Below are 9,860 nucleotides of genomic sequence, written 5' to 3' on the forward strand. Positions count from 1 at the left end.
GTGAACAAGTCTGAGACAAGATGACTCCCAGGCCTGCAGGTTTAATTATAGCTTGATTGAAAGTAATTATTGTCTTAAAAAGCCATATCAATCACAAAGATTGGTCAGTCATGGAAGGTATTGATATTTATGAAAGATAATTTAATCATTGCATAGATAGACATCACAGATACCTGGAAATGGAATACCATAAACCTATGTTTTCTAAATTACCCTTGGCTAGAAAAGGTAACTGAAACCAGAGGCAACGATTCTTCCTTAGCTAATTTTTTCTTAACTTTGAGATAACTATAGATTCACATGAAGCAATAAGAAACAATAGAGAATAATCCCATGTACCCTCTACCCAGTGTCCCCCAATAGTAACATCATGCAAAACCATGGTGCAATATCATAACCAGAATATTGACACTGACAGAGTCAAGATAGCATCTTCACTACAAGGATCTCTCATGTTGCCCTCTTACAATCACATCCACTTCCTTCTCCCTTGACCTCTCCCTTAGCCCCTCCCACCTCTGCATCATTTACCCCTGGCAACCACCAATCAGTTCTCCAGTTCTATAATTCTGTCATTTCAAAAATGTTATATAAATAGAATCACACAGTATGTAATCTTTTGGATTTTTTTTTCACTCACAATAATTCACTGGACATTTATCCAAGTTGCTGCCTGTACCAATAATTTGTTCCTTTTTACTGTGTAATAGTATGGATATACCACAGTTTGTTTAACTGCTCACCCATTGAAAGACATTTTTTATTATTTCCAATTTGGGGATATTATGAGTAAAGCTGCTATGCACAAACATTAAGAAGTTTTCATTTCGCTGGGGTAAATGCCCAAGGGTACAATTGCTGGGTCATTAGGTAAGTGCATGTTTAAGAAACTGCCAAACTTTTCCATAGGTTCTGTACCAGCTTACATTTCCACTAGCAATATAATCCAGTTCTTTTCATCTTCTCCAGCATCTGATATTGTCACTATTTTTTATTTTAGCTATTGTGATAGGTGTGTAGCAATATCTCATTATGGCTTTAATTTGCATTTCCCTAATTCCTAATGATGTTGAACACATTTTTCATGCGTTTATTTTCCATCTGTATATCACTTCCAGGGAAATGTCTTTTTGTGTCTTTTGACCACTTTCTAGTAAGATTATTTGTTCCTTTATTATGCTATTGAGTTTTGACAGTTGTTTATTTATTCTAATACTAGTGTTTTGTTGGATATATGGCTTGCAAATATATTCTCTCAGTCTGTTGCTTTTCTGTTATTGGCTTAACAGGGTCTTTCACAGAGCAAAAGTTTTACATTTTAATCAAGTCCAATATATCAATTTTCATTTTATGAACCATGTTTTGGTGTCCAGCCTAAGAACACTTTGCCTACCCCTAGATCCTGAAAATCTTATCCTGTGTTTTTCCTGTAAGTTTTATAGTTTTGCATTTTACATTTACGTTCACAATCCATTTTGAGTTAAATTTTGTCTAAGCTATGAGGTTTAGATGGGGTTAATTTTACTGCGTCTGGATGTCAAACTCTTCCAGGACCTTTTGTCATAAAGTTTATTCTCCCTGCATTGAATCGCTGTGGCACCTTGGTCAAAATCAGTTGGGCATATTTGAATGGGTCTTTTTCCGGGTCTTCCATTCTGTTCCATTGACCTATGGCTCTACTCCTCCCCTTCTGTTCCTCCATGAATGCCAAACAATCTTGATTACTGTTGTTACATAATTAGCCTTGAAATTGGATAGTGATTTCTTTCACCTTACTCTTCTTTTTCAAAATTGTTTCAGCTATTCTAGTTCCTTTGCCTTTCCATATAAAGTTTAGAATAATCTTGTCTATATATTTTATAAAAAGTCTTGTAAGGATTTTGATAGGAACTGCATTAAACATGCACAGCAAATTGGAGAGGATTGACATAATTTCCATCCTGAATTTTCTAATTCATGAACATGATATGTCCATTTATTTTGAGCTTTGATTTTCTTATCAGTATTTTGTTTGTAGTTTTTGGAATAAAGTCCTGTTTGTATTTTCTTATATTTATGCTATTTTGTATTTGAGCAGTTGTAAATGGCATTTTTCTTTTAATTTCAGCACACTTTTAGTGTTCATTGCTAATACATAGAAAAATAATTAACTTTTCTATGTTGATCTTGTATCCTGTGACCTTGCTGAATTCAATTAATAGTTCTGTTCTATGAGTTGAGGTCTTCTTCTCCTTCTCCTTCTCCTTCTCCTCCTCCTCCTCCTGCTGCTGCTTCTTATGTAGGTTCATTGGGATTTTCTACGTAAACATTCATGTCATCTGCAAATAGGGACAGACATATTTCCTCATTTCCAATATGTGTGTCTATTATTTCCTTTTCTTGCTTTGTTGCAGCAGCTAGAACTTCCAACACTATGCTAAATAAGTGGTAAGAACAAACATCTTTGCCTTGTTCCCATTTTTAAAGAGAGGCATGTAGTCTTTCACCATTAAGCATGATATTAACTTTAGGATTTTGGTCAATTTACTTTATCAAGTTGAAGTTCTTTATTCTTATTTTTCTGAGAGATTTTTTGAACAAAAAATGGATGCTGAATTTTTTCAAAAAAACTTTTTGCATTGATTGATATGATTATGTGATTTTTCTTCTTTAGCCTGATACTATGGTGGATTACATTGTTTGACTTTCAAATGTTGAACCAGGCATGCATTCCTGAAATAGACCTTATTTGGTCATAGAGTATGTTAATTCTTTTTATAGAATTCCAAATTCTGTTTACCAATACTTTGTTAAGACTTTTGTGTCTATATTCACAAGGGATGTTGTATTCATCTGCTGTTTTCTTTTTCTTTTTTGTACTGTCTTTATCTGGTTTTGGTATCAAAGCAATATTGGTTTTTCATAAAATGTTAGAAGTGTTCCCTTCTCTTCTATTTTTTGAAAATATTGTGTAGAATGGTGTTAGCTCTTCTTTAAACACTTGTTAATAGTCTCTGATTAAAATTTCTAAGTCTGGAGATTTACTTAGGACTTTTTTAATGAATTTGAAATCCTGGATAATTATAGGGATACTCAAATTGTCTATTTAATTTGGGTGAGTTATGGTAGTTTGTGTTTTTCAAGGCATCAATCCATTTAATCTAAATTGTCAAATCACGCAGAGTGGCTCACAATATTCCCTTATTATCTATTTGATACCTGCAGGATCTTTAGTGATATCCCGTTTCATTCCTTATGTTGGTAATTTGCATATTATCTGTTTTCGTCTTCATCACACTTGCTAGAAATGTGTCAATTTTGTTGATCTTTTCAAAGAGTTTTCTTTTTGTTCCATTGGTTTTCTCTATTTTTATTTTTAATTTCATTGATTTCTGCTCTTTATTATTTATTCTATTTTATTTGTTTTGGATTTATTTTGCTCTTCATTTTCTAGATCCTTGAGGTGATAGCTTAGATTATTGATTTCAGACTTTTTCTCTTTTCTAATGAAAGCATTTAGTGCTATAAATTTCCATCTCAACACTAATTTAGCTGTGTCCCACAATTTTTGATATATTATACATTAATTTTCATGCAGTTCAATTTTTTTACTTCAATATAATATTTGACCCATGGATTATTTAGAAGTGTGTTATTTAGTTTCCAAGTGTTTAGAGATTTTGCTGTTGTCTTTCTTTTGGTGATTTCTGGTTTAATTTTATTTTGGTCAGAGAACACATACTATAGGAGTTCTATTCTTTAAAATTTGTAAGTTTGTTTTACAGCCTAGCATATGGTCTCTCTTGGTATATGTTTCAGATGCATTTTTAAAAAATGTGTGTACTCCTGTTGTTAGGTGAAGCTTTCTATAAATATAAATTAGATTCTGTTGGCCAATGATACTGTTGAGTTCTTCTGTGTCCTTGCTAATTTTCTGTCTAGTTGTTCTATCAATGTTAATAGAGAAATATTGAAATCTTCAACTATAACTATGAATTTGTCTGTTTCTCTTTTCAGTTCTATCAGTTTTCACTTCGCATATTTTGCAGTTCTGTTGCTTGGTGTGTACACCTTCAGGATTACTATCTTTTCTTGGTAGATTGACCTTTTGTTACTATATAATGTTCCTTCTCTGTAATTTTCTTTGCTCTGACATCTACTTTGTATGCTATTAGTATAGCCACTCCTGATTTATTTTGGTTAACATTTGCATGATATATCTTTTTCCATCTTTTCACATTCAACCTTTCTATATTATATCTGAGGTGTATTTCTTATAGACAGCATATAGTTGTGTTGTTTCTTAATATACTCTGCCAATCTCTGTCTTTTAGTTGGTATATTTAAATGATTTACATTTAATGCAACTATTGATACATTATGGTTTAAGTCATTTTATTTTTTGTTTTCTGTTTGTTCTCTCAGTTTTTCATTTCTCTTTCTTTTTCCTATTTTCCTGTGGGTTACTTGAACATTTTTTAGAATTCCATTTAGATTTATCTATATATATTATCTATAAATATATATTTAAATGGATCTTTTTGTATAGTTTTTCTGTGGTTGATTAGGTTTTACATTATATATTCATAATATATACCTCTACTGACACCATGGGGTTCAGAGATGTGGTCTCATTACCACTGAGTGGTGATGAAAGTCCTGACTCTCTTCTAGGTTTCTTCTGACACCTGCTCAGGTGAGGTTCTGCTTGTTGCAGTCTGGTGAGGATGAGAGTCTTTGTCATAGATTTTCTGTGGTGGTTAACTGGAATAGAGTGGTTTCCTAAAAGTTTTTTGTCTTGCTAAGCTGTCCTGTACCTGGTCCTCTGGCTAAAGAAAGCAGTTTTGTGTGTTAGGGCATGCGTGTGTGTGTGTGTGTGTGTGTGTGTGTGTGCGTGCGCACGCGCACGTGATGTTTCCAGGTTGCCAGCTTATTACACTTTAAGTCTGAGACTTAGACCAAAAAAAAACATCCAAAGAACCTACCACTATATTGTTCCTTGGGTTCTGAGGTCTCTAGCTGCTCTGCCTTCTTCCATCTTTCAGAATCTTCTTATGTTAATTTTATAAACACTGTCTAGGGTTTTTTAGTTGTACTTAGCAGAAAGAATAGGGAAAAGTATGTCTACTCCATCTTCCCAGAAGAAGAAATGCTTCCTCTTTAGCTACTTCATGAAGAATATTTAAAGAAATAGAAAATTGGCACAGGTGTTTTAAAAAGACAAAGCACCACCTAGTCATTACATTGTCAGGTAAATAATATACTAATTATCATAAAATTCAAGTTTAATCTGTATTTATTCTGATACGCAGCATCAGAAAATTGGGTTTCTTTTTAAGGCAAAGATAAGCTTTCTTGATGAATAGTTTGTTTTAATATTTAAAAACTTGTTGAATTCTAATCTTGACATCATATTGTTATATCAAAGTATATTTGTACCAACTTGCTAGTAAATGCTTATATTAGTGGCAAGTTACAGATAAAACAAGTCTCTGATTAAATTTTGCCACAAATATAAGCATTTATTAGCAGCTAGCACAAAGCAATTGTTTTTTAGCTGGAAGAAGTCCTAGGCTCTGTCTTCTTAAGTGTTCCGACTATACCTTGCATTTTTTAAAATATCAAGAAAAACATTAATTCCAGAAGCAAAATTCGGTTAACCTCTCAGTCAGTATCAAGTGACGAGAATCTTCTAAATTGTGGGAATTTAAGAGCATATCATATTCAAATCTCAAGCACCAACCCCATATGTAAAGGGAGATGGGCTTCCTAGCTTCTTACGCTCCTGTGTGCAGAGTGGGAAAGCATCTTTAAAATATTTTGGTCAGTCCATATAGCTTACAATCCAATAATTTTAGGGAAAAATAAACAATTTCTAAAAGCCATTGTACAAAATAGCAAACCACTAATTATTACCCCACTTACAATGATAACAAAATGTCTGGTCCTAGAAGTAAGTTCAAGAGATCTGTTGTACACGATGATGACTATAGTTAACAACATGAATATTGTTTACATGGCAATTTCTAAAAGTAGATTTCAAGTGCTCTGACTACATAAAGTGTTGTGTAAGGTAATGTATATGTTAATTAGCATAATTTAGCCATTCTACAATATCTACATATATCAATATATCATGTTATACATCGTAAACATACACAATTTTTCTTTTCAATGAAAAAAATAAAAATAATAATAAGCTAAAATAAAAATGGCTGTAGAGTATGTTGTCTGGTTAAATATAAACTAACCATCCCTGGAAACACACATTTTACTTGAGGCAAATGACTGCCCAAATTTAAGTGGAGTCCAAACAATTCGAATGCATGTACATATATCACATGTATATGTTGAAGTATTTAAAATATGATTATTGACCCCCTAGTTCAACACTGTTTTAAATAACTTATTATTCTTGTTTTCAACAACCCACTTGGAAGAAGCAACACATTCACATGAGGAATGATACATATGACTCCTCCACACCAAAAATTGTGAAGCACATTACTATCATATTTGTATGCTATTGAAACTCTTTCTGCCCTTTCTCTCTCTCTCTCTCCCCAACCCCCCGATTTTGTTTTGTTTTGTTTTGTTTTGTTTTGTGACACAGTCTCGCTCTGTTGCCCAGGTGGCACAATCACAGCTCAAGGTAATTTCAAATTCCTGGGCTCAAGTGATGAGCCTGCCTCAGTAGCTGGGACTACAAGTAGCTAGGACTACAGGTGCATGCCACCACACATGGCTAATTTTTGTATATTTTGTAGTGAGGGGGTTTCACCATGTTGCCCAGGCTGGTCTCAAACTCCTGGCCTCCAGCAATCCTCCTGCCTCAGTCTCCCAAAGCACTGGGATTACAGGCGTGAGCCACTACACCCTGCACCCAGCCCGTTTTCTCATTTTTTCATGAAAACATCCACTAATGTCACTCTAAGCATCATAGACGGCAGAGTCAATCTCAGAGGTGGGAAAGGACAGGAGGAAGGTAGTAGTGGACAAAGCATTTTACCTTTTCCAGCAACACAGTAGCTGGTGGCCACCTTGTGTTATAGAGTCACCCTTATAAGCCCCTGGTTTTCTGTAAGCTTCTGAAAGTCAGTGCTTTTCTGAAGCTTATATTAGGGTGGAATACATACAGCATTCTTTAGAACGGCTATTTTCAGAGTTAAAAAAATTATATTCTAGTAGAATAGGGAAAGGGGTTGTTAAAGCCCACCCATAAGCCTACCACTGCCCAGGCCCCTCCCATGTGCTATAGGCTAAACAGTTGTATTTCCCCAAATTCTTAAGTTGAAACCTAATCACACAATGTGACGCTATTTGGAGGTGGGGCTTTCGAGGGGTGAGTAGGTCATGAGGGTAGAGCCCTCATCAATGGGATTAGTGCCCTTATGATAAAGAGACCCCAGAGAGCTCTCTCACCTCTTCCACCACGTGAATTAAAGTGAGATGACAGCCATCTATGAACCAGAGCAGGCCCTCGCCAGACACGAAAATGCACCTTGATCATGGATGTCCCAGCTTCCAGAACTGTGAAAAATAAATTTCTGCTATTTATAAGCCACTCAGTTTATGGTATTCTGTTATAGGAGCCCAAATGCACTAAGACACCATGAAAGTGGTCCTCAAAATGTGGGTGCTGTCACACATTTACCAAGTCAAAATCTCTAGATTTAAGTTCTAGAGCCAGCATATTTGTCAACCTTCCAGGTCACTTGAGAGAACTCCACCTTCAGGTCTGTGGATCATGGTTTGAAAATCACTGTTACAAAGTTAGTTTAATAATTAATACAACACAGAGAAAAAAAATCAGATCTTTATGGGAAATATTAAATAGAAGCAGAACAACCAAAAGCTCCAGTCACAGTGAACAATTAAAGGGCAGCCACCACAGACAGCATCCTTGGAGCCCAGAGCAGTCCCAAGCCCAGCCCCGGGTACCTTCCTGTCACTTCTGCTTCACTGAGTTAAGAAGTGAATGGTAATATAGGAAATGGTAGGAGTATCCTTTCAAACTCCTTTCTTTATGAAATAACCTTTTTTAAAAAATAGTAACAAAGTCTTATTGAAACATAATAAAATGGATACTTGGCATTTAAAGGGAAATCTCTTAGTCAAGCAATGGCATTAATAAAAGGCATTTCTTCTGAAGTTGACAACAATTATTCAATTGATCAGCACCATCAGCTACATCCATCACTGCTGGGACATGGGTAGCATTCCAATTGGAGCACAGAAAGGAGGGTGTTTGGAGGAGTGTACTGTGTAAACCAAATACAAGTAAACAATTACCTATGTTCTCACACCTGTAATCCCAGCACTTTGGGAGGCCGAGGTGAGCAGACCATGAAGTCAGGAGATCGAGACCATCCTGGCCAAGAGGCTGAAACCCTGTCTCTACTAAAAATACAAAAATTAGCTGGGTGTGGTGGTGCACACCTGTAATCTCAGCTACTCAGGAGGCTGAGGCAGGAGAATCGCTTGAACTCAGGAGGCGGAGGTTGCACTGAGCCGAGATGGCGCCACTGCACTCCAGCCTGGCAACAGAGCGAGACTCCATCTAAAAAAAATAAAATAAAATAAAATAAACCAGTGTGTCACCTCCATCTTACAGATGAGTAAAGCACCATACAGGGAGGTTAATAATGCTAAAGCATTGTCAACAGGTAATGTTAATGTTAAGTCGATTTTACATAAACTAGCTATGTCTTCAATAAGTTTTCCTCCTTTTTGCATCATTTTGCTTGTATGCAGGGATTTCACAACTTGGCATATAAAAACACAGGAATATTTAATCATACTCTTAATTATAAAAACAAACCAGAATGTCCCAAGAAAGGAATAAATTTAAAAATATACATTTTCAAGGAATATTTAGTGGAATGAGGAAATTTCTTGATACAATCATAAGTAACAAAAAAGCAAAGAATATAAAACTGTATTTTCAAATTTGGGATCAGCATAATTAATTTGATCCCAATTTTGTAAATATGAGCACATGTTTATGTAGCAACATGTTGAAAAAAGACTGGAAGGAAATATAGCAAAAATGTTAACAGTATTTGATTTGGGGTATTAAGAGTAGGGTTTTTTCTTTACACATTTTTTGTTTCAAAATTATCTATAATAAATGAATATTCATTGTATAATGAGAAAAAATGTAATGTGTTTTAAATGACCAAGCTTCTATTCTTTGAAATAATTCTAGTATCCTTTCCACTTATTTATGCATGATTCATGTTCTATGCAGTAATAAAACTACCCCAACCCATTTCAAAATTTCCTCCAAGCACAAGGACATTAACCCCAAAGTTAAACAAATTGAAGCTTTAAAATTCTATAGTACTAGGCCTCTATATGTATTGCCACATTTACTTCATACATAGTGAAGATACAGAAAAATAAGGAGTTTTACCACGGACTGGTGTGTCTGCCATTTTGCCATTCACATTCTGTGTATTAACTTTAGGCTTTATAAAGGAATATTTCAAATATTGACTATTGAGACTTCACCTGTTAGAGAGGCATTGCCTGGGGATATAAATCATACATACATCCTGTTCCTAATTAAGGAGGAAGACTCTCCCATGTCATTGGAGACAACAGAATGAACAGCTGCTTCTGCAATGTCAGCTCTTGCATCAGTCAAAATGTTGCTTAGAAACGCTTGTGAGGATTAAGATGAAGTTATATATACTGTTACATATACCTCAGTCCCTGGGGCTGAGGACAGCCACCAGACATACCTGTACAAGACAAGGATGTTTGCGACATTAAATCTTTATTTCAATGGCACACTGTCCACGGAGGACTGACATATGCAAACCTACCCCCAAAGTCCAAGGAAGCTGAGAGGCTGAAGAAAGAAGCTGACGAGTCCA

The 9,860-nt window shown here is 35.2% G+C and overlaps 1 long non-coding RNA gene across 1 annotated transcript in view; it reads right to left on the reverse strand.

The window, feature by feature from the left end:
* The window catches only part of LOC129061029 (uncharacterized), an 80,650-nt gene extending 71,088 nt beyond the window's left edge, over positions 1-9,562 (reverse strand). The window contains exons 1-2 of the long non-coding RNA XR_010141168.1: positions 9,493-9,562; positions 7,402-7,509 (exon numbers count right to left, since the gene is read on the reverse strand). This is a non-coding gene — a long non-coding RNA (uncharacterized LOC129061029). The remainder of the gene's footprint in view (positions 1-7,401; positions 7,510-9,492) is intronic.
* Between the last annotated feature and the right edge of the window lie 298 nt (positions 9,563-9,860).

The sequence above is a fragment of the Pongo abelii genome, chromosome 7 (assembly GCF_028885655.2).
Source record: "Pongo abelii isolate AG06213 chromosome 7, NHGRI_mPonAbe1-v2.0_pri, whole genome shotgun sequence".
Taxonomy (NCBI): Eukaryota; Metazoa; Chordata; class Mammalia; order Primates; family Hominidae; genus Pongo; species Pongo abelii.